Genomic DNA, 23,957 nt, shown 5'->3' with positions numbered 1-23,957 from the left:
AATACACCTAAGCAACACTGATCCTTGTGTGTAAGGACTGCAAAGCAGTGAAGGCATGCTGCTTCCTTCCAAGTGCTGATGGTCACAGAGGCACAGAAGGCAGATCAAAGGCCAAGAAAGCACATGAGCTCCGTTCTGCATGAAGATAAAGGGTCAGAAAAAGTTGACTATCAGCCTATGTATTTACTGAGTACCTATTATGTACTGTGTCAGTCATTAGGGATTCAGTGGTGGACAAAACAGATGTAGCACATTCCTCATGGAATTTAGTAACTAAGCAGTCTGGAGAAGTCATTGGTGCTATTGACCAAGTATCTCTTGCTCTCTGCCTTCTGGAGGCCTGGCAGGATTGCACTTTCTGGCCTCTTTAGGTTTGCTGGGGCCATGTGGCTTGTGAGTGGAGGTACACCGTGTCACTTCCAGGACAAAGCTTTATTTCATTGTCAATGTGAGACCTTCCCAAGCAATATTCAAGTTGGTGGCTGTTCTAACAGCCTGGGTCCCTGAGAAACTAAAATAAGCAGAGTCTGCCAGCTAACTTGCAATGGACAGGTGGTGTGAACAAGAAATAAACTTACATTGTTTTAAGCCACTGAGCATTTGGGAGCAGTTTTTACTATAGCATAACCTAGCCTGTCCTGACTGATATACTTCTATCAGGGACCAACACCTTTATTGAGAATCCACTATGTGCAAGCCTTGTGCTAGGCACCGTGGTTGGATAGAAGCATTCATGGGTGCTCTCCCTCTCCCTCTCCCTCTCCCCACGGTCTCCCTCTCCCTCTCTTCACGGTCTCCCTCTCCCTCTCTTTCCACGGTCTCCCTCTGATGCTGAGCCGAAGCTGGACTGTACTGCTGCCATCTCGGCTCACTGCAACCTCCCTGCCTGATTCTCCTGCCTCAGCCTGCCGAGTGCCTGCGATTGCAGGCATGCGCCGCCACGCCTGACTGGTTTTCGTATTTTTTTGGTGGAGACGGGGTTTTGCTGTGTTGGCCGGGCTGGTCTCCAGCTCCTAACCGCGAGTGATCCGCCAGCCTCGGCCTCCCGAGGTGCCGGGATTGCAGACGGAGTCTGGTTCACTCAGTGCTCAATGGTGCCCAGGCTGGAGTGCAGTGGCGTGATCTCGGCTCGCTACAACCTCCACCTCCCAGCCGCCTGCCTTGGCCTCCCAAAGTGCCGAGAGTGCAGCCTCTGCCCGGCCGCCACCCCGTCTGGGAAGTGAGGAGCATCTCTGCCTGGCCGCCCATCGTCTGGGACATGAGGAGCCCCTCTGCCTGGCTGCCCAGTCTGGAAAGTGAGGAGCATCTCTGCCCAGCCGCCATCCCATCTAGGAAGTGAGGAGCGCCTCTTCCCGGCCGCCATCCCATCTAGGAAGTGAGGAGCGTCTCTGCCTGGCCGCCCATCGTCTGAGATGTGGGGAGCGCCTCTGCCCCGCCGCCCCGTCTGGGATGTGAGGAGCACCTCTGCCCGGCCGCGACCCCGTCTGGGAAGTGAGGAGCGTCTCTGCCCGGCCGCCCCATCTGAGAAGTGAGGAGACCCTCCGCCTGGCAACCGCCCCATCTGAGAAGTGAGGAGCCCCTCCGCCCGGCAGCCGCCCCGTCTGAGAAGTAAGGAGCCCCTCCGCCCAGCAACCACCCCGTCTGGGAAGTGAGGAGCGTCTCTGCCCGGCAGCCACCCCGTCCGGGAGGGAGGTGGGGGTCAGCCCCCGCCAGGCCAGCCGCCCCGTCCGGGAGAGAGGTGGGGGGGTCAGCCCCCCGCCCGGCCAGCCGCCCCGTCTGGGAGGGAGGTGGGGGGGTCAGCCCCCCACCCGGCCAGCCGCCCCGTCCGGGAGGTGAGGGGCGCCTCTGCCCAGCCGCCCCTACTGGGAAGTGAGGAGCCCCTCTGCCCGGCCGCCACCCCGTCTGGGAGGTGTACCCAACAGCTCATTGAGAACGGGCCATGATGACAATGGCAGTTTTGTGGAATAGAAAGGGGGGAAAGGTGGGGAAAAGATTGAGAAATCGGATGGTTGCTGTGTCTGTGTAGAAAGAAGTAGACATGGGAAACTTTTCATTTTGTTCTGTACTAAGAAAAAATCTTCGGCCTTGGGATCCTGTTGATCTGTGACCTTACCCCCAACCCTGTGCTCTCTGAAACATGTGCTGTGTCCACTCAGGGTTAAATGGATTAAGGGCAGTGCAAGGTGTGCTTTGTTAAACCGATGCTTGAAGGCAGCATGCCCCTTAAGAGTCATCACCACTCCCTAATCTCAAGTACCCAGGGACACAAACACTGCGGAAGTCCACAGGGTCCTCTGCCTAGGAAAACCAGAGACCTTTGTTCACTTGTTTATCTGCTGACCTTCCCTCCACTATTGTCCTATGACCCTGCCAAATCCCCCTCTGTGAGAAACACCCAAGAATGATAAATTAAAAAAAAAAAAAAAAGAAGCATTCATGGGTACTCATCTCTACCCTCAGCCTGTCACAACCTGGTTGACGAACACATGAGGAACATGCCAACCATCATTTTTAGCACATAGACACCCAATAAATGTATTGGTTGCTAATAGGAATCTATCAGTCAGAGGCTAAAGATGAGTAGAACTCAAAGGAGAGAGAGAGAGTGCCTCAGATTGAGTAGTGAGGAAAGACTTTGTGGAGGTTTGGACTTGAGATGGGCCTTGAAGGCTAGATTGAGTGTAACCAGGTAGACAGCAGTGTATAGAGCATTCCAGGTGGGAGACAGCCCACACCACAGTGCACCGGGGGACTGTGTATGATGGGCTTAGGAGGCAGTTGGTAAAAGTTGCTGTCCCCACACAAGCAGTGAGAAGGCTAAGTGGTGGGGACTGCACTGCTAAGTTGAACCAAGCTGGAGCCTGCAGATGCCGGTGGAAAAGTCATCCTCCTGGGAGCTGTGGGGGCAAAGGAAAAGGTGTGGCAAAGTGGATGGCCCAGGCCTGCTCTGGTAGGGGCTGCGATTCGAGACATCCTCATGTGGGGAGCTGTGCCTCCAGCCAGCAGCTATTTTTTCCCCTCATTCTCTGCAGAAGGTAATAACCCGTCACCAGAGCAAATAAAGTCTGATTTACATGAAATTTAATGCTAAGAATTTTCCTTTATTCCCCAGCACTGCGGTGGTAGGATGGCAGTGATGGCACAGCTGGGCCTGCTGTGTGCAGCTGCGGGATTTCACTGGATAGAAGTTTAAAAAGAAATTACTTTTCTGTGACAGGGTCTATCACCATGGGCAGGGGGCTGTCAGTCAGCTTGGCAATTTCCCACCTGTTTTCCCTGAAAGAGATGCAAAGTCAGGTGGAGAGAATTTGAGCAAAGTGGGAGGAGAGGAGGAAGTGCAGTCAGAAATCTATTCAGTATTTCCGGGCGCTGGTGGGTGATCCTTAGCCTCACTGCGACAGTGACTTGAGTCTCATAAAGCAGCACTGGTACCACCCTTGCACAGGCCATCATGATTACCATCTATCACCAATGATCAGAAATATTCTTTCAGGACCAGCCCTGACTGTACTAGGCACAGCAGCTACAAAGACAAGGCCACTGCCCCTAGGAATTTATTCTTAGTGACACCAGCTACTCACATAAAAGCATGATCTTTCCCCACCTCCATCATCATCCCACCACATCATCCCAAGCTTGTAAATACTTCATAAACTTTACTATCCTTTGCTAAATGTTCACCCTTTCACTTAGAATATCTGTATACATCCTATTCATTTTTTGAGACTCTGCATAATCCTACTTCATTTTTGAGACACTATTTTTTGAGATGCCACCTCTTCCATGAAGCCTTCTTAAACCCCCAAACCAAAATAAGGCTCCTCTTCCTCTGTGCTCCCAATTCACACTAATTACAACTTATTTTAGTGCTCATTATTTCTCTACTCTGTGTATGATAATTGAAATGCATGTGTTTTCCCATCACTGGACTCTGTAAAATCCTCAAAGACTAATATAAAGACCCTGGTAATTAGCCAAAGAAAGGCCATCCATTCTTTTTCAAGCATGCCCCCTGGGGGTTTCAATTCATTCCCCCACACCATATGCAGGGTGATTAGAGACCTTGTGTTATTCTCATCTGGCAGGGAAAGGGAGTTCATGCAGCGGGGTAAGCATATATAGGGTACAAGATGTAGGCTACAGAGAGTCTTGAATCTCAGGCTAGGGAGTCTGGATCCAACTCTAGAGACAATAGGGGCCCAGGGAAGAATTTGGGGTAACTGCCTTCAAGTAGTTCAATAACTTCCCCCACAGTTTGTTGGGCAGGTTCTGTCTTGTTATTACTTTTCTTTGTCCTTGGGATCAGCGTTTTAGGAGTTTGCTAGGTCTGGGAGTGAAGACATTTCTTTTACTTGACCAAGTGACCTGAGGATTCCCTGGTCACCCTCTTGGGCCATGACGGTTCCATTTCCGGGATCTCCCTGCTGCCTAACACACAACAGACAGTCAATTACTCTTGCCATGATTTATCTGAGGCCACACTGGAATCTTCCATCTTCACTAGATGTCTGACACTGCCCCACACAAGCCTTGGTCAGTGTGGGTGCTCAGGAAGTACAAATGGCTTGGAGGGCTGGGGGTGCGGGTTTGGGAGCGAGGTAGGGAAAGGGGCTGGCAGCTATCACACTGACCCTTCCTGCCCCTGTAAATAATGCCGTCTATAATATCGTTTCTGTGGAGGGCCACGCTAACTGTCAGAGTGTTCAGAATCTGTGGTCTACCCATTGGCCTTTCCTCCACTGTATTTGATGGTCCAGCTGCAGCAGAGCAGCACGAGGAGGGAAATCTACTGCCCCAAATGCTATATTCCCGAGCCTATTAGAAATGAGTTTCACATTTTTCTGCAGGGAAAGATTATCCATGCCATTGCTCATGCAGATAACTAAGAGTGGATTGTCAATATCCTACATATTAACTGTGTGACCTTGAGCGAGTTATTTCACCTCCCTGAGCCTCGGCTTCCTCCTCTGTAATATAAGGAGGAAATTGCTTTGAAAAGTTGTTGAAAGCAGAAAATGAAGACCCAGCCCAGGGCCTGCCGTGTGCTGGATGCTCAATATATGTTAGCGCTTGTTATTAGTAGTGAATAGATCCAGACCTCTCGGGTCTGTAGTTGTGTGTGCCTGGCTGAGCAGGGCTTGCCTCACAGTGGAGTTTAGTAGGTTCCACTTGTCAAATGTGGACGTGGGTGTGAGGTGGAGCGGGCAGGCCTGCCGGGGGAAACTGGATGCATTCAGGGGAGATCTGGGGACAGAGAGGGAGGGGTGAGGGCAATTTAACTACATAGATAACCAGACAATAGCAAGATGAGGGGCCATAGAGAAGGTAAACAAGATTGATAAAAGAGATTAAAAAGGAGGGAGAGGAAATGCACTGGAGGGGAATATAAATAGAACAGAATATCAACAGGATAGATGCTGTGGATGAAAAGGGGCTGTAAAGCAGAACAGGCAGAAAATACAAACAGTGCAAATAGCTCAGTGGATAGAATATGAAAATGACATGGGCATACAGAGGGGGAGCATTACCTAGATAGATGCAGGAACAGTGGGGAGAGAGATGAATGAGAGAAGGGAGGAGGGAGACCCTCGAGGCCACAGCTCCACCTTGGGTTCACTGCCTCTGGCTAGTCTCTGGCCCCTAATGGCTTCAGTGATGTGGCTTAATGAGGAGATCCCTGGAGCTGAACTAGAATTAAAACAAATGGAAATCCTGTGGGGTTTTGTCACCTCTTCTGCACTCACCATTGAGAAGAATTTAAATGAGAGCCAGCCTGGCAATTAGTGTGTCATCCTGTAGCTGTGACGAAGGAGGACTTCTGTGGGTTCTGATGCTGGAGCAGGTGAGGGTGGTGGCTACCCCTGGTGAGGTGAAGTCTGTCTGGGCAGAAGCCCCCTCCTCTACTGCCAGGAACCCTGGATGTCATGGCAGGCCCTGTCTCAACTCACCAAGGCCAGGAACTCTTTGCCTTGGCCACAGTGCTACCACCAAATGTTATCTGTATAACTCTCTCAACTAAGCAAAAATAACTGACTGAGAATCCTTCACCATTTCCCATCATAAGTCCCATTTATTCAGAGCTATAGGCTGAGGTAAGTCCTCCCTCTCTCCCTCCCTCCCTCCCTTCCTCCTATCCTTCCCTTCGTTCCTTCTTTCCTTCCTTCCTTCCTTCTTTCCTTCCTTCCTTCTTGCCTGCCTACCTGCCTGCCTGCCTGCCTGCATTTAAGATTTGCTAAGCATTTAGCCATCATTATATAACACAAGATATTTTACATGGGCTATGGGAGTGCTACAGACTGTAGGAATGATGAGGAGTCAAAGGCAGGAAGACAAGCTTGCTGTGGGCTGGTGAGCATGGAGAGGGGCTTGAAGTATGAGCAGGTTCAACACGGAAGATAGGTGGGACTGGCAGACCAGGCAGAAGGGAGGGTCTGAGAAAGAAAATGAAGGGCACATTTGGGCAAAGGCGATTAGACCAATGTGGTGGGAGCTGAGGATTTGACAGAAGAGCAGTGGGCATAAAGTATGGAAAAGTCATTTGGATTAATGGGATGGTCAAGGTCAGGAATTTGGATGTTATCTAGTATCAGTTATAACCCACTGAGGTTTTGAGGAGTACAGACAAGGTCAGTTTGGGATGGTGATGGGTAAAATGATAGAGAAGACATGGGGTAGGAGACAAAGAGGCCAGGGCAGGGGTTCCGTCCTTGGAAATAGAGGGGAGAGGGTCAGCAGCACCACCTGCCCTTCTTTCCCATAGTCCTTCCTTTGGATATCCAACTTCTATTCTGATCCCCAGGCAGGTCCTGCCTTTTATCCTTCCATTCCTTTCCTTCTTCCTTCCCTTTCCCTTTCAGCGGGGTGGCTTCAGTTTTTAAGGAGGCTATTGGTCCCCATGGCAACTTAGACACATCAGAGATCCCTGAAAAGATGCTGAGGTCCAAACGGCATAAGGAAAGGAAAGCTAGAGACAGGCCCCCACCATCAAGGCATTGACCTGCAGAGTCGACCCCAAGAAGCCCACTACCTGACATCTAGACATTTGATTCGGGGAGGCAGCTGCTGGGGAGAAAAGTGGGGAGGTGGCTCTGGCAGCTGATGCAAGACAGCTTGACGCTCTCACATGAGGTGTGGCCAATTATTTTGACAATTCTGTCTTGCGTGTCAGTTAAATGTTTTGTGCTGTACAACCTAACTTCTCCCCAAAGATAGCAGGGGCAGGAAAATGAAGCCTACCTTTTTTGTATGCCCCGTAGAACCTGGCACAGTGCTGCACACCAGGTAAGAGCTCAGAAATACCATTTAAATAAATGAATGAAGCCTGACACTGTACCTGGGGGGTCTCTATTTGCATATGAAATGTGATTAACTTTTTACAGAGATCCAAGGGAGGGCTGTCATTCAAAGCAATGCCTTTGCTGATTCTCCCACTGCTCAAAATATCCTTTGAACTTCTCTTAGAATTATCTTTAAGGCTAGTTAACGAGCCACACAAGAATAGCAGTCTTATTACATTACAATCACCCTGTGCACATGGAATAAACCCTCCCTTCTTCTGCAACTTTCAGCAAAAGAAAGCTTGTGGGATGATTTTTACCTCCTTTCAAAGAAGCCCTTTTGTGATTCATTTAACTTATTTTTTTTACTTTCAAGATTGTCCATGATATTTTCACGTAATCTTATTTACATGAGAGAAGGGAATGGTGTTTTTGTGTTTGTGTGGGATACGGTCAATTAAGGGCAGCTTGCCCTGCCCTGGCATCCCACCATTTTATGGCATGTAGATCTATTTCCTTCAATTGCTTTAAAAATTCTCAATATTGTCTTTCCATTGTGAGAGTGGGGAGATCCTGTATATTCTTCTAGAAAGAACAGAGGGTTTCAAGTTGTCAGGGGGTGGGGGATGGGGGTCTCTGCTTTGAAAACAAAAACTGTGTGAAAAGGTAGTTATGATTGACAGCAAGTCAGTTTTCCTTCCAGGTTTACAAGTGGGAACACTGCCAGTCTAGCCATCAGGACTGAAAGCTCAGTGGAACAAGCTTGAACTGACAGCTGGCTTTTAAATATCCACAGAACTTTCTGCATGGTGTTGTGGCTGGCCCAGGCTTTGCAGAGACTGCTGCTGCTGCCCACAGTGGTGTCAACTAGAACTGAAAATGGGAACCGCTCATCCTTGCCTACTGTCTGTGTCTACCCAGTGTCTTTTCCTCCAGAGCAGGGGTTGCCGGATAGAATGCCATAGATGCGTCAAGAGCAGCCTTCACTGTAATCTCCACATTCTCAGACAGGGGTTCATCTGAGCAGAGGACTAAATCCTTTCTTGGCATGTGGGCTAAAGTCTCTTGGCAAAGAAACGGAGGTCCCAGCTCATCAGAAATTCTATCTTCGGCAGCCATGAGCAGATGGATTGGAGTTTCTTGGGGTCGAGCATTTGCACTTGTCCACCTCCACCTCCAAACTGGATATTTATAGTAGAAAAACAATCTGTTGGTTGGGAAGAGCAAGGAACCCTCATGGCAGCATGGGGTGGTGCAGAGAAAATGTGGTGGGAGTTCTGATCTTCTTGAACTTGTATATGCCCAATGCTCATTGTCTTTGACTTCACTACAATGAAGCTTTGGAATCTTTGGGGCATTTTTTTCTTACCTTTTGAGAGTTCCATTTTTATATTTGCAAAATGACAGATTAGATAAGATGATCAGGTTTATAGTGTTGGTGACAGGCATAAAGTGACATGGCCCCGGCTAATAAAGAAAGATAAGGCTAGAAACTCAGTAACAAGTCAGTATTTCCCATTACTAGTATATCTAGAAGCCAGCAAGCTTGTGCTTATTCATCCCTATCTACATGCCAGGGACTGATAGCACATGTTTGGGATGTGAGAAGCCAGAATTAGAGATATTATCTCTGGCCCTAGACTAGAGCAAAACCAATCAAATCCTGCAGGCCAGAATCTAGGATTCATCAAAAGGATGCTTCAACCTACTAAACTCACAAATTCTGGGTGGTACCAGGAAAAGATTCTCTTTTTGGCTGCAAAATCTTAAAGATTAAACAAAAGTAAAGCAATATTCTAAAATATTATCTCATGACTTTTCCTTTATAGGTAATGCCTTTTTACCTACAACTCTTTCACCTTTGAAACTAGACCATCAGGCTGAAGCTAATTGCCCCAGGGCACCATAGAACCTCTTGAGAACCAAGACTTACAGTGTTGTTTTTGAGTTCTTGAAAGCCAATATTTGCTATTGCAAGAGCTAGGACTCATTGTAGTTATTGCTGCATTGTTTTCGTTTTAATATCAAAACTTAGCTTTGACTGTGGTGAGAAAAGGCTGAAGGACTCAAGCATAGAACTTACACTACAAATTAGAGGAAGAAATTCCTAAGGCTGTAAAGACAGTTGCACCATCATACAGAGAAGAGGTAGGACCTTTTCTAGACTTGAGAGAAAATCCTGAAGAAAATGGGAAGATGACTACAAACAAGTTTCAGTGGTAAGTATTGGCCATGCTCCATGTTCTACTTTGAGGTTGAAACCCTGGGAGAGGGGGTGGTGGAGAACTCCACATAGTGAGCCAAGAGGCCTTTACCATGCTTCTTGCCTGGACTAGTAGTATCAGTGTTCTTGCCTGGACCCAGAGGACCACACCACTATGGGGAGTTGTGTAGATGAAAGGTGTAATGGTTTGAATGCTTATATCCTCCAAAACTCATGTTGAAATTTAATTGCCATTGTAACAGTATTAAGAGGTGGAACCTTTACAAGGTGATTAAGGCATGAGGGAGGGCTCCATCCTTATGAATGGATTAATGCCACTATCATGGGATTGGGTTCATTATAAAAGGGTTAGTTTAGCCCCCTTTTCTCCTCTTAACCTCTCTCTGCCCTTCTGCCATTTCTGTGCCTTCTACAATATGATGGCACACAAAAAAGCCCCCCCAACCCCCAAGATGCAAGCACCTTGATCTTGGACTTCCCAGTCTTCAGAACTATGAGAAATACCTTTTTGTTTATTACAAATTACTGTCTCAGCTATTCTGTTATAGCAGCATAAAATAGACTAAGGCAACATGATAGGTATGGGCAAAGAGAGGGCCAGAGGAAATAATTCCTCCTACCTCAACCCCCTAGACTGCCTCCCTAAGGGTGTGGAAGAGATCTCATGTGCCTGAGTAGAACACAGGTGGCCGTAGTTTGAAATCCAGGAGACCTTCCAGGGTAGCCAGGGGAAGAAGAGCCCAGGTAGGAGCTGAGCTGGCATTGAAGCCTCAGAAAGCCACAGTGCCTGTGAGAACTGAAGTAGGAGCCCAGCTGGCTAGAGGAGCCTGTTGAGCTGACCCAGGACAATGACAAGCATGCTGTAAGAATTGCAAGACACCCAGCAGCAGGCAACAGCAGAGAAGAGAGCCAGCTGCCAAGGTCATGCACAATTTCCACTCCTGCCCATACCCAGAACCTAAGAGACCCCTGATAGGACTGAGACAGTGACTAACGGGGGGCTAGCAGGTCTAAGAAAGCTCATGGGACAGAAGGGGAGGGCACTGGGAGACTGCATGGACTGGTCAGTGGAGGCCATAGTAGAACAGTGGTCAACTAGTGGAAACAACCTTAGTGGAAACAAGCAAGGCAAAAGGATGGCTTAGATACCAAATACCCCCTTCCCCTCATTCCTGCAGCATTCAGGGTGTCCTCTGACTGTACATGGGCAGGCATGGTGAGGGTCAGCCACTACTTGAGACACAGAAAAGGGAAAGGACATCTCCAGTTGAGATAGTTCATGCAAAGATTACAGAACTGATTGATCAAATTCAGACAAATATGTGCTGTAGAGAACTTCAGGATCAACCATGTCATAAGACAGGCCAGCTCACCCTGCCCAGAATGACACACCAGAAAAGCTGGCACAGGGAAGCCAAGGAGTGTGGGGATCTAGTCCAGAAGACGTGGAGCTGTGTGACCTGGACACCTTTCTTGACCCTCTTAGGCTCAAATACCTCATCTGTAATACAAACCTTAATGGGTGCTACTACTGGCTAAATTGTATCCCTCTAAAAAGATATGTTGAAGTCCTAATCCCCAATGCCTCAGAATGTGACCCCATTTGGAGATAGGATTTTAACAGAGGTAACCCAATTAAAATGAGGTAATTGGGGTAGGCCCAATCCAATGTGACTGGTGTCCTTATAAAAAAGGGGGAATTTGGACACAGATGCAGACACGACAGAGGGAAGATGATTTGATGACATGCAGGGAAAAGGCAGCCACATGACTGGAGTGATACCTCTACCAGCCAAGGAATGACAACAATTGCAGAGAAACACCAGAAACCAGAAGAAGCAAGGGAGGATTCTCCCTTAGAGACATCAGAAAGAGCATGGGCCTGCTGACACCCTGATTCTGGACTTGGACTTCTGGCTTGCAGAACTGTGAGACAGTAAATTACTGTTGTTTTTAGCCATCCAGTTTTTGAAACTTTGTTATGGCAACCCAAGGAAACTAATATAGGTGGCTGCAAGGTTTGAATGTGTGATGTATGAAAACCATCAACCACATAACAGATTCTAAAACACTGAAAATTATAACAATAAATACTCGCTATTTGATGCTTAAACATCTTTATGACTCTGGGCTCAAGGGCCTAGGATCTTCTGGTTCAAAGATAACCTTGGTTTGTACCAACATTTTTACTCATAATAATTGGCATGTGATAATAATAACAGGAAGTTCTCAATATTCTCCAGCCTACAGCCACATTTTTAAAAAAAGTTTGGTTTAATTTATTTTAGGCTTAGGAGCTTGTACTAATTAGTATAGCTGTATATATATTAAGTGTAAATGAACTTTTCTACATCTCCCACCCAACTGTCAAGGAAGGGCTCCAATTTCAGATGCTTTGGTGTCTCCTCCACAATTGCACAGAAGCAGTCTGGACAGGGGTGTGTCTGCACGTCATTGGTTTACTGGCTTCCCTTAGCTACCTCCTACTAAATAACGTTGTTAATAGCAAATACAAACATGAGTGTTGATGATGTGCAGGCACATTCTGAGGCCTTAACTCATGTCAACCCATTTAACCTTCTTAACAAAAACTGATGATGTGATCTGGGCACAAAAACTGATAAAGTAGGTGCAGTTATCTATATTTGATGGAATAAAACAAAAAACAGAGGCATGGAAGATGGAGGAGGGTTAAATAATTTGCCTAAGGTCATATAACTAATAAATATAAAACCAGGATTTGAATGCAACTACTCAAACTTAAGCACAAAACTATATGAACTATCATTTGCTGCAAAAGTCATTCCTGAAGTAGTTCTGAAACAAAATCGCAAAATGTTAGAGAAAATCTTGAGCATGTATTATGTGCCAAGAGTATTGCAAAAACATTATCTTGTTAATTCTCATAGTAGCCTAAAAATGAAACTACTATTATTCCCATTTTATGGATGAGAAAGCTGAGGCATACAGATTAAATAACTTGAATGAATACCATAGATCTTAAGTCTCAGAGCTGGGATTCAGACTTGTGTTTTTCAGATTCCAAAGCCCATGTTCTTTATACCAGATCACTCTGGCTCGAAAGACAGGAAGACCTTAATAGTATAATAGCATAATATCCTATCCAGACAGGAACTGCTTGAAGAACACCCTAGTAAATGGTGGCTCTTGAGTATCTTCAGTTGCTGAAAATCTGTTCTCACATGGTCAGCCTCCCACTTCCTTCCCTTCCTTCCTTCTCTCTTTCTCCCTCTCTCCCTTCTTTCCTTTCCCTCCATCTCTCATTTCCTTCTCTCCTGTCATTAATGAAGGGCTTAGAAAAGTTTCCTAACTTTTGTGATGTCTTGGCACACATAAAGAATAGTTTCTAGACTTAGGCTGCTCAGGGCTCCAGCAGCTAGGATGCCCTAAGCACTGAGGTGTGCCAAAACTTGGGCACACTTGTAACTCACCTGGAGAACATAGTTAAGAAGCTTTGATCTAAAATAAGTGACTAATAAGTAATGAGGCAATGTTAATACAGCATGGTGTGTCCTATGATGAGATGAGTACAGGACTGGAAGAATATCAGCAGAATAATGACTCAATCTTTGGTGATCAGGGAAGCCCTCAAGGAAGAGGGATTTTCCAGGATGTCATCTAAAAGAGGTTGATTTCAGCCTTGGAAAGAGATGGATGCTGGGTAGGGGGATTTGTAGTCAGGAGGAATCCTATCTGGAGATGCCAGGTGCTCCAAACATAGCTTTAGTTGTCTTTTTATTTCTCTTTTCTATATTTCATTTTTGTTACTTCTACCCCTTCTCTTTTCTGGACAACTTTCCTTATACTTTTTTTTTCCCTGCAACCTCCGCCTCCCAGGTTCAAGCGATTCTCCTGCCTCAGTTTCCTGAGTAGCTGGGATTACAGGCGTCCGCCACCATGGCCGGCTAATTTTTGTGTTTTTAGTAGAGACAAGGTTTCACCATGTTGGCCAGGGTGGTCTGGTCTTGAACTACTGACCTCAGGTTATCTGCCCACCTCAGCCTCCCAAAATGCTGGGATTACAAGCATGAGCCACCGTGCCCAGCCCTGCTTTCTTTATTCTTATCATTCCTTCCTAGCTGCTACTGTCAGTGTATAGGTGGCCCCCATAAATAGCCCTCCAACCTATGGAGAAAAAAGTGGCCATCTTCATTAGAGTATGTTCCAGAAGTTTTGGTAAGAAGAGTCACAGAGCCACTGGATATTGGTCATGGTACTGAGACTCACCTGACTGGGATGGTCTTTAAAGGATGGGATAAATCTTGTGGCTGAAACAATGTGAAGTCACTCTGGTCACTTCAGGCAAAGAGACCAAAGTTGTAGGGATGAAGATTGGCCAGGGCATGTCAGCTCTTTCCTTAATTACCAAATTTGCTCTACTTAATGAAACATCAGCAACAGCCCATCAGTATTCTACAGCTTTGTGGGAAATAATTTTATATATGGCTCTTTATTTTCTCAAACATTTTATTCTGACATTTATTTTACAACCAAATACTAAAGACTTATTTCTCTACAAAGCCTGCATTGCGTCAACATGATTTTTCCTTCAAGAAAACATACCCATAAACAAATCATTGAGAAAAAGGAAAATGCTCCATGTCCCAGTGCAGCTTGGCAGATTACCCCAAAAACTTCAGTTCATAACAGTTGCTGACTTAGGACATGTCTAGCATAGGGTAGGTCCTGATTGTTAATAAATAATTGTTACGTTAACTGAATTAAGGAATGCAGAGTGGCATAAAAGAAAGGTGGGCTTTGGACTGTGATCCAGGTTTGAATCTGAACCCAGCCACTTGCATAGCTGAGTAACCCAGAGTGAATTATTTAATCCTTTTGAGCTTCAGTTTTCTCTTTTATAAAACTGAGGCAAAACCACCTGACTCACATTTGAGGGTTAAATGAAATCATGTAGTTAAGAATCTAGCTCAGTACTTGTGTATGGTAGATACATAGAAAAAATAGTTCTCTCCTTTTTTCAAATTGGCCCAGCAACAAAGTTGTGTAGCATGCTCCAATAAATCATTGGCCAGTCAAAGCAACAATCAAGGACCTGGTGTCAGAAGCATTGATTCTTAATTCTGGCTACACAAAAGAATTACATGGACTTTAAAAAAAATCAGAGCCTAGACCCTACCCCAATAATTTTTAATTTAATAGTTCAGGGATGGAGCCAGGAAAACAATATTTCTTTCAAAAGCTGCCCAGGTGATTTTTAATGTGCAGAAGGGTTGAAAAGCACTGGACAAGAAAAAGAAAGCCCTTTTGCTCTACTCTGATCTGATCAGCCTGTGCAGATTGTTGCATTCCATTCCCATGTAACCACTAAGAGAGGGGAAGCAAACAGTGAGGGCCACTCACATGGTGGAGGGGATTAAGCCTAAGTCATAAAGTGAAGAGCTCAAGGATGGGGGCCATTGGCTTGACTGACTGAAGATGGCCAGGAGTGAATGATCACTTTCCAATCATGTAAAAGGTTACTAAGTAAAGAGGGATTGGATTTGTCTTGCATAGTGTGAAGAGGTGAAGTTCAAGTTGGATATGACCAAAGGTGGGATGGACTGCTTTTAGAGATAGTGAGTTCACAGTCACTGGAGGAATTCAATAAGATATTCCATAACCGCTTAATGGCAACAGAGAGGAGGAATTCAAGCATTGAATAAGCAGTTGGACTAATTCTTAATGGCCTATCTCAAAACTTTGTGGCGGTAGCAGTGTGACTAATTTTAAGAAATTTCTTGGGACAAAGATGTTGGATGATATGAAAGGGTAAAAAAATTCAAGCCATCATTCTGCATGTGTCTTTACACCTTGGGCCTTCCTAGCCCATGGGGTTAAGTGAACACATCTTTCAGACACAGCTGAAGCAAATTTGGCACTCCTGAAAGCTGCAGCCAAAAGACCATAGCATCATAGTAGCTGCTGGGATTATCACAATCATCTAGACAAATGTTTCATGTCTTTTTTTTTCTAAGCAGTGAAACCTTTTCTCTCTTTTTTTAATCCAAATAAAATAAATCCTACACAGGTATCTAATAATTAATCAAACAGGGGCTGCTCTGGTTGAAGCATGTGGCTATGTTCATCGGCCTCACAATCCCATCAGTGGCCCCTGAGAGACCTGCTCATAACCCTAGAATTCCATAGTACAGGTTTTGAAAATCATACTGTTATAGATAACCCTCTCTTTTTACACATGAATAAACTGGCCTCAGAATGGCTAAGTAACTTGGTCAGGGTAACTTAGTTCATGAGAGTAGAGATAAGCCCAAACCTAATCTCCTCAATTCTGGGCCAGTGCCTCTCCCATGAGCCCACAGTAATGCCTTAACTGGGAACAAGAGTAGACCCAGTATGGCCAGTTCTTGTCGCATTCATCTATGGTAACAATGATGCATAAGAAGCCCAAGCACCCATTTCAACCAAAAATGCCAACCTTCTGCCTGGGGGATACCCATTCTTTGTTTCTGGTGGTGGCGATGGATTTGCTCTAATAGTTAGTCTCTTAGTCAGTGTCCACAGTAATCAACATCTTCTTTTTGTACATTGACCAACTAGGATTGAGGAGGGGAAGGGGGGCACTCTCTCTTGAGATCGAAACCAAGCAACTGCCCCACAAATACAAGATCTCAAATCTTGGCCCCATCATATGGTGCTGCAACTAATTGAACAAAGCACATTTAACTGACTCAATTTACAGCATTATTTTTCTTTTCTTCCTTTTCTACAAACTTGGGAAAGGATTTAGATGAATTGAACCAAAAGGCAGATAATAGAATAAAAAAGTAGTTGGTAAGGACACACGTGTAATTCTGGAAGTAAATATGGACACTTTGGATAATTAGAGGTTTATTCTGGAAAGTTTTCCTAACCATTCACTCATGTACTCACTCAGTCACCAGCTCCCTGACTCTCATTTGATATTCATAGAGCACCTATCTCAGTCTGGGCAATATTTTTAAAACAAAAATTAATGCAAAAAGTATGCATATAATTAATGCAAAAAACAGGTAGGATGAACAAAATTTTAAAATTTTAAGTTAAGACAGAATCAGAGACTGGATAAAGAAAATGTGGCACATATACACCATGGAATACTACACAGCCATAAAAAAGGATGAATTCATGTCCTTTGCAGGGACATGGATGAAGTTAGAGACCATCATTCTCAGCAAACTAACACCAGAACAGAAAACCAAACACCGCATGTTCTCACTCATAAGCGGGAGTTGAACAATAAGAACACATGGACACAGGAAAGGGAACATCACACACCAGGGCCTGTCAGGGGGTTGGGGGCTAGGGGAGGGATAGTGTTAGGAGAAATACCTAATGTAGATGACAGATTAATGGGTGCAGCAAACCACCATGGCATGTGTATACCTATGTAACAAATCTGCACGTTTTGCACATGTATCCCAGAACCTAAAGTATAATAATAAAAAAAAAGACACAATCAGTATTTCTGATTTTTCCTTTTGCTTCAGATCCTAGTATGATTTGATATTGTACTGCAACTGATCTATCTTTATTTCAAATGTTGAGGGCTATAGTTAATAGTATTGTATTATACACTGAAAGATTGCTAAGTGAGTAGATTTGAGAGCCTCTTATCAAAAAAGAAAGAGGTAAGTATGGGAGATGATAGATATATTTGCTTACCTGTAGTAATCATTATTGTATGTCTATATCAAAACACTATGTTGTACATTTTAAATTTCTAAAAATGATAAAATAAAAATTTGATATTTCATTTATCATAGATTTTTGTATTAATTTTGATTTTTAAAATATTGCATTAAATATTATTTATTTTAACTGCTGAGTTTTGTTGGTGTCCCTTTACATTTTGTGTCCCCACCAAGTGCCTCACTCACCTAACTTTAGACCTGGTCCTGTTGAGGCATTGGTAAAGGCAGAGGATACAAAAAGTAAATACAGCATGTCTACTCTCAAGGAGGTCTCAGCCTGGTGGAGAAGACAGACAGGTAAACAATGAACTGAAATACAAATATTTCTATAATAGAACTATGTGCAAGGACAGTGTTGGCACAAAGGAGGGAGGGATCCACTCAGTTGAGGTGGGTGGCCAGCAGTGAGGAGGGGAAGGGCATTCTAGGCCAAAGGACAGCGTGGGCTAAGGTGAGGAGAACTGCAATGGCAAGATGAGTGGTTCATTCCAACCAGCAGGGTGAAAAGTGAAAGCAAAGGAGGTAATAGCAGGAGGTAAGCTCAGAGAGGTAGTCAGGTGCCAGGGGCTGCAAACACTAATTGAATACCTTGTATGTGTGCAGTGTTCTGAGCATCCCCACAAAGCATCAGTCATAATATGAGCGCTGAGGATCTCACGCTAGTTATAGCAGACAGGGCAAGTCATACAGGAAAAACAAACAATAAAACCAGGTAACAACAAGGAGTGCAGGGACAGACTGAGAGGACAGCAGTTCCAAGGAAGGCACAGTCAGATCTCTGAACTGGGGAGGGGAGATCACAGAAGAAATAGCTTTTAGGCTTAGCTCTGAGGGAATAAGCAAGGTCTCAAGATGCCACATCCTCCTGGCCACCTCCTCTGTGATGTGTGTGTCTGCATCTTTGTAACTAAATAGCCTCCATTCACTCCTCTGTATGAATGCAGACTGGGAGCTGGCTGAGGAGGAAGAGCCCTCAACAGCCCTAGCTTGGATGGCAGCCAGGGCTCTGTGTCCCCGGGACATAATCCCAACTGACTCTCCTTGCTGGATGAGCACAGCAAAAGGTATAAATAACAGCAGAAATGAACCCCTCCCAGGACTGCTGTGGGATTAATAAGCCCTTGAGACCCTGGCACTTCAAACCCTGTGGAAACTAGTGCTTCAATTGCTATTATGAGCAGACTCCCAGCCATGGCTCCTTCAGCACATGCTGCTAGATAATCTCTCCCCAACTACTGCCGGGAGCTATCAATCACCCAGTGCCTATCTCTTAACCCACAGCCTGAGAAGGGAAGGGAAGAGGCTGCAAGGACAGTGTGGGGTGGTGACATGAAGGGGCCAGAGATTATCAGCTGGTTGATCTCTTCCAGAAGTGTGAGAATAGTGCACAGGCTCTGAAGTCAGCCAATGTGGTTTTGAAACTTGGTTTTCCCACCTATTACATCTGTGAAGCTAGGTGGCCAGTAACAGGGCTGTTGACAAATATTCCCATTCTCTAACTGGGTTCATGGTAGAATTATACTTATCTGCCCCCTCTGGAGTTAGGTGTGGCCATGTGACTTGCTTTGGACAAGCAATATGAGGGAATGAATGTGGAAGTGGGAGTTTTAAAAGCTAGTGCAAAATTCACCACATTCCTTTCCCCCTCCTGTAGCATTTGAGGAAGCATGTGTCAATTTGGATTTAGCCTGGGAATCTAAGTGACCAAGATAAACAGAGACTCCTGGTCACCTGCTTTCAATGTAAATAAAAAATAAACTTCTATTGCTTTAAGCCACTAAGACTTGAGAGTTTTTTTACTGCAGCATCATGTAGTGATCCTGACTAGTTCAGGGCAAGTTAAGTTACTCAATCTTTTGAAGACTCAGTTTCTTCACTTGTAAGATGGGAATAATAATATCTATATTATAGAGTTATGGTAAGACATAAGAGATAACTTATGTAAAATCATTAGCAAATAGTCCATAGTAAGTGCTCAACAATTGTTAACTCGTGTGGTTATTATCACGTTTATTACAACTCTCTTCTTAAGCTCCTCCAGGGGCCAGTGCACCCCTCTACTCTGATGCAGCCAGTGTTCCCTTCACCAGTTCAAGTGATAAATAGGTGAGGAGCTCACATATCTCAGGTTTGGCAATGCCACTTTATGTTGGTTGTCAGCGGAATTCTTAATGATCTCCCTGTGGATGGTGATCCACATAGGTGACCCAGCCCCTGCGGGAGCCTGACTGAGGGACCCCTGGCTCGAGGAGCCGGAGGCTCTCTCACTTTTCTGGCTGGTGCTGGGTGAGATAGTCTTTGCTCTCACTCTCTCTTGCCATCACTCATCTAGGCAGTACATTTCTGAGGATCAATCACTACAGTCCTTTACAGCACAGTTTCACTCTGCTGTTAACCATCATTCAGCGGAGAGCGTCAGGTGAGTTACAGAGGAGGCAACTGAAGTTCACTGAGGTTAAGTGACTCTCCCAGGGACACAGCTTAGGGCTGGAGCATGAAAAGGGCCCAGCCTCCATTTCCTTTGGTGCTTAGTCTCCTAGTTTGGACATTTTTATTCTTGTTAGTTTCAGGTTGGGCAGTGATTTAAAAAGCCCCATCTTCTCCTCTCATCCTTCCTTTTCCTCATTAATGGCCAAGCAAGAAATTCTTCAAGGGCAAACTGGTTTTTCTGGGACTTCTGATTGAAGTGTAGAGCTGTTGTTTTGGTGGGTATCTACCTACAGTGCTGGAAGATACATCCCTGTTGTCCTTGGTCATGGGAGGAAGAAAGCATTTATCCATTGCATCTCTGACTGGGGGTTTTCCTTTGATGCCACCGGTTGAATCTCTTTCAAAGAGAATCAATAGTGGCAGAATTTCTTTATGGAAGGGCATTAAGAGTAGCAATCTGGTTGGGAGGCAGCAGGTGTAGGGAACTCATCTCGAAGTGTACTTGCAGAGGAACCATCTACTTTTACTTAGTCTGTTTATTTGCCATGGTTGTATGGAGAGCACTAATAGAGGCCACGAAAGAGCTCAAGCCAGTCCTACACCCTCCAACCCAGCCCTTTACACTGTTCACAGTGCTGTTGTAAACCAAGCCTCACATCGAGCCAGTTAATGGAGAAATAGAAAAGTCAAAGAGAGTGTAGATCAATTGGAACCAACCCAAGCCAACAGTTTGCAGCTCAAAAAGCAGTGAGAAAATAGAGACCCCTCTTATGTAGGGCCCTCTTAATATCTACCAAGTGGCTTTATGGGCAAGCAATTCCTGTACAAATAGAATCTAATAAAAGATTGTCAGCTGAGGTTTTAGGAGTCACAAGTTTTGGAAACTAGCATTGTTTGATAGGCTCTCGATTCCCTCATCACTATGAGCTTCCTTCACTGGTTGAACCAAAATCAATAAAATTGTATTCCAAAAGAGCCTGTCCTTCAGAAACCCTGTCACTAGCAGTCCCAGAGTCTTCACCAGACTCTGTCCCCTCTTCTATTGTCTGCACAGAGAAGATGTTGTGGGTGTCTTCTGCCTGGCAAGTAGGGCCCAAGATACTTGTTTTCTCCATGATAGAGAAATATTCTCAAGTTTCCCTCCACAGCACCAAGTGTCCTCCCAAACAGATGGGGCACAGGCAGCATACTTCACATTGATGACTTCAGAACTCTGGCTGGCAACAGTGCTGAATTTCTTTTATTAGACTTTATTTCTGTGGTCATTATTCACCCATAAAAAGCCACATGGTAGATCTTAGGAGGCTCAGCACAAGAGGAATCTCTCTCTTTTCACACATCTCCCCTCCCTGTTACTTTAGCATCTCTTAGGAGACTCCCATTTCCTAGTGGGCATTTTGTTGTCTTCTCAGAGTTCCTTAAGCCCCATGGAACACTTTCTAAAGAAACAGAGAAGGTGGGTGTACCAATCAGGTACTATAATTTTCCAGGGTCTTCCTGATAGGGATTGGGAATGTTATTCTGGGGCCTGTAGGAATTATGCCTCTGAGCATTTTTTTTTTCAGTTCTCTGAATCTGTATATCAGTCACTATAGGGAAAGGCAAAGGGCTTCTACCCACTCTTCCCACCTCTTTGCTTTTGGACTTGCTGTTATTCCTACAGAATGCACTTCTCCTACCCCTTTTGTTCCTGTCCATCAGAAATACACCTATTATTCAATCTTTCCCTTATCAATATGGGTCTAACTTATTCTTCCCTTTCTATCTCCTAAAGCATTTATTTGCATCTTTTGTTTATGCATTTAATCATATATTATCTTGAATTATCTGTTTCACATATATAATATTAATCTTCCAAGTGAGATAAAAAAATTATTTTAGGGGCCCAGGCACAGTGGTTCATGACTGTAATCACAATACTTTGGGAGACTGAAGCGGGCCAATCTCTTGAGCCCAGGAGTTTGAGACCAGCCTGGGCAACACAGCAAAACCCCATCTCTACAAAAGATACAAAAATTATCCATGCATAGTGGTGCACACCTGTAGTCCCAGCTACTCAGGAGGCTGAGGTGGGAGGATCACTTGAGCCCAGAAGGCAGGAGGTTGCAGTGAGCCAAGATTGCAACCATTGCACTCCAGCCTGGGCAACAGAGTGAGACCTTGTTTCTAAAAAAAAAAAAAAAAAAAAATTATTGGCTGGGCATGGTGGCTCAAGCCTGTAATCCCAACACTTTGGGAGGCCAAAGTGGGTGGATCACCTAAGGTCAGGAGTTTGAGACCAGCCTGTCCAACATGGTGAAACCCTGTCTCTACTAAAAATACAAAAAAAAATAGCTGGATGTGGTGGTGGGCACCTGTAGTCCCAGCTACTCAGGAGGCTGAGGCAGGAGAATTGCTTGAACCTGGGAGGCGGAGGTTGCAGTGAGCCAAGATTACACCACTGCACTCCAGCCTGGGTGACAGAGGGAGACTCCATCTCAAAAAAAAATTATTTTAGGATAGGAATAATTGAATCATTGATAACTGACATTTGGTGATTGCCAGCTATTGGTAGGGAATGCATTATGTGGAAGAAGATACAGACACAGCCTCAGAAAATTAGAGCTGAAAGGGGCTAAGAAGTTGTCCAGACCAACTCCTTTCTTTTCCAAATAAGATGCAAAAGCAACTACTAAAGGAGCCTTTCACATTCCCAAGTATATACCAAAACTGAAACCCAGTTTAAACCCTATTTCAGAGCTTACTCCTGTGCCTCCCTCTCTGCTAGAGTTTGTCATCAAAAATTGCCTTTTGGAAACATGGATGAAGTTGAACCTCTTGGATTCTTCAAAGCCATGAGGGTAAAATCGGTATACTTTTGCATTGACTTAGTTGGCTTTGCAACTATTTCCCATCCTGCAACCCTCAAAAGTACTGGCTTTCAATGGTCTGTCCCATCTTTTCTGTTTTAAGTCTATAGTAGACCCACTAAATTACCAGACTGAATTGGACCAAACAGAATTAGGCAATGGAGACAGTGTCATGGAACAGAAAGGGCATTAGACTCGATTCCTAGCTAGTTAAAAATCGTTAGCTAGTTAAAAAAATGAGAACCAGCAATAATAACAAATAGGGTTTAATGAATGCTCATGATTGCTAGTCTGCTAGCATTTTGCACTTATTCTCTCATTTATTACTCATAACATCCTTATGAGGTAGGTGCTCTTATTATGCTAATGGTACAAATGAGGAGACTGAGGCACAGAGAAATTAAACAACTTGTGGTGGAGGCAGGCGAATATGATAATGGAGAAGGAGGGGCTATCAGAATCCTATGGTTCTTCTGTTATTCTAAGACTCTATTGGTCTAAGAAAATCCACTTTTAAAAGCCCATTCTAGTTTCATTGGAAAATTCACACTCGTTTAGGGCAAAGGTTGAAAACAACATCCCATGGCTTAGATCTTTGGTTTGGCTACACAATGTTTTTTTAAAAGAAAAAGAAAAAGAATTTGTGAATAACATTTCACATTGGGAGATGATATATAGAATTATTGATTTTTGACTTCCCTCGAAAGATGAAGAAACCCGTGTTTCTGTACGGTAAGAAGGAGCTGGAGCTGAGGAGTGGAGGGTCCTTCTAGAAGGTCCTCCAGTTCCCCCCACCCGTCGTTCACCACTTTCTACCAGTTCGCAACATGGTGACCATGCTCAGCTGTCATGACATCTGCCCTACTTCCCTCTTGTTTGTGGCCTACCTGGCTCCCAGAATCATTTCAGTTTGAGACACCTGCTGTACTGTGGGCTCTTCTGCTACTCAAAGTCTGATTCTGTAAAAGAAAAAGAACTTTGAGAGTTCTTCTGAAAATCAATGATCTTTCTAAACTGGAAGGATGGATTATTGTCAACATAACAAACCTCATTTTCCAGTGTGGGAAAAAAAATCATCGAAATAATTTCTCTAGAAAGAAACAATTTCATTATATGGAAAAATCAGCCTCCGTTCAGCAACCCTTGAATGGTGGCTTCAAACACTAGAAACTTGCCAAACCAATTTTCTCCTCTCAGATTTAACACTGCTCCATTTATCTCAGTGGGGACTAAAGACCAGCTAAATTTGAAGTCATAAAGCTCAGCCTTTTTGAATGATTTTGGTCAAAACAGCTTTTTTGTAAGCAGACAAAGTGTGCTTATTTAATGTTCTTCCTTCTCAAAAGAGACTAAAGAGAAATTTCTAAAATTTTCCCAAAACATTTCACCTCTGAGCTGATTATAAAGGTGGAGAATTTCAGCTGGAAAAGGGGTGCATATTTCAGGGTTATCAGCTCTCAGAAAT

The 23,957-nt window shown here is 44.6% G+C and overlaps 1 protein-coding gene across 2 annotated transcripts in view; it reads right to left on the bottom strand.

Annotated features, from left to right (window-relative positions):
- The window catches only part of TNR (tenascin R), a 430,161-nt gene that overhangs the window by 259,053 nt on the left and 147,151 nt on the right, over positions 1-23,957 (bottom strand). The window contains exon 2 of one of the 2 annotated variants that reach the window (XM_063795257.1): positions 23,380-23,451. The exons of the other annotated variant lie outside the window; for it this stretch is intronic. The gene's annotated coding sequence lies outside the window, so the exon portion shown is untranslated. The remainder of the gene's footprint in view (positions 1-23,379; positions 23,452-23,957) is intronic. 2 annotated transcript variants of the gene reach the window in all.

This window comes from Pan troglodytes, chromosome 1, assembly GCF_028858775.2.
Source record: "Pan troglodytes isolate AG18354 chromosome 1, NHGRI_mPanTro3-v2.0_pri, whole genome shotgun sequence".
Taxonomy (NCBI): Eukaryota; Metazoa; Chordata; class Mammalia; order Primates; family Hominidae; genus Pan; species Pan troglodytes.
This window is presented reverse-complemented; position numbering and strand designations above follow the sequence as displayed.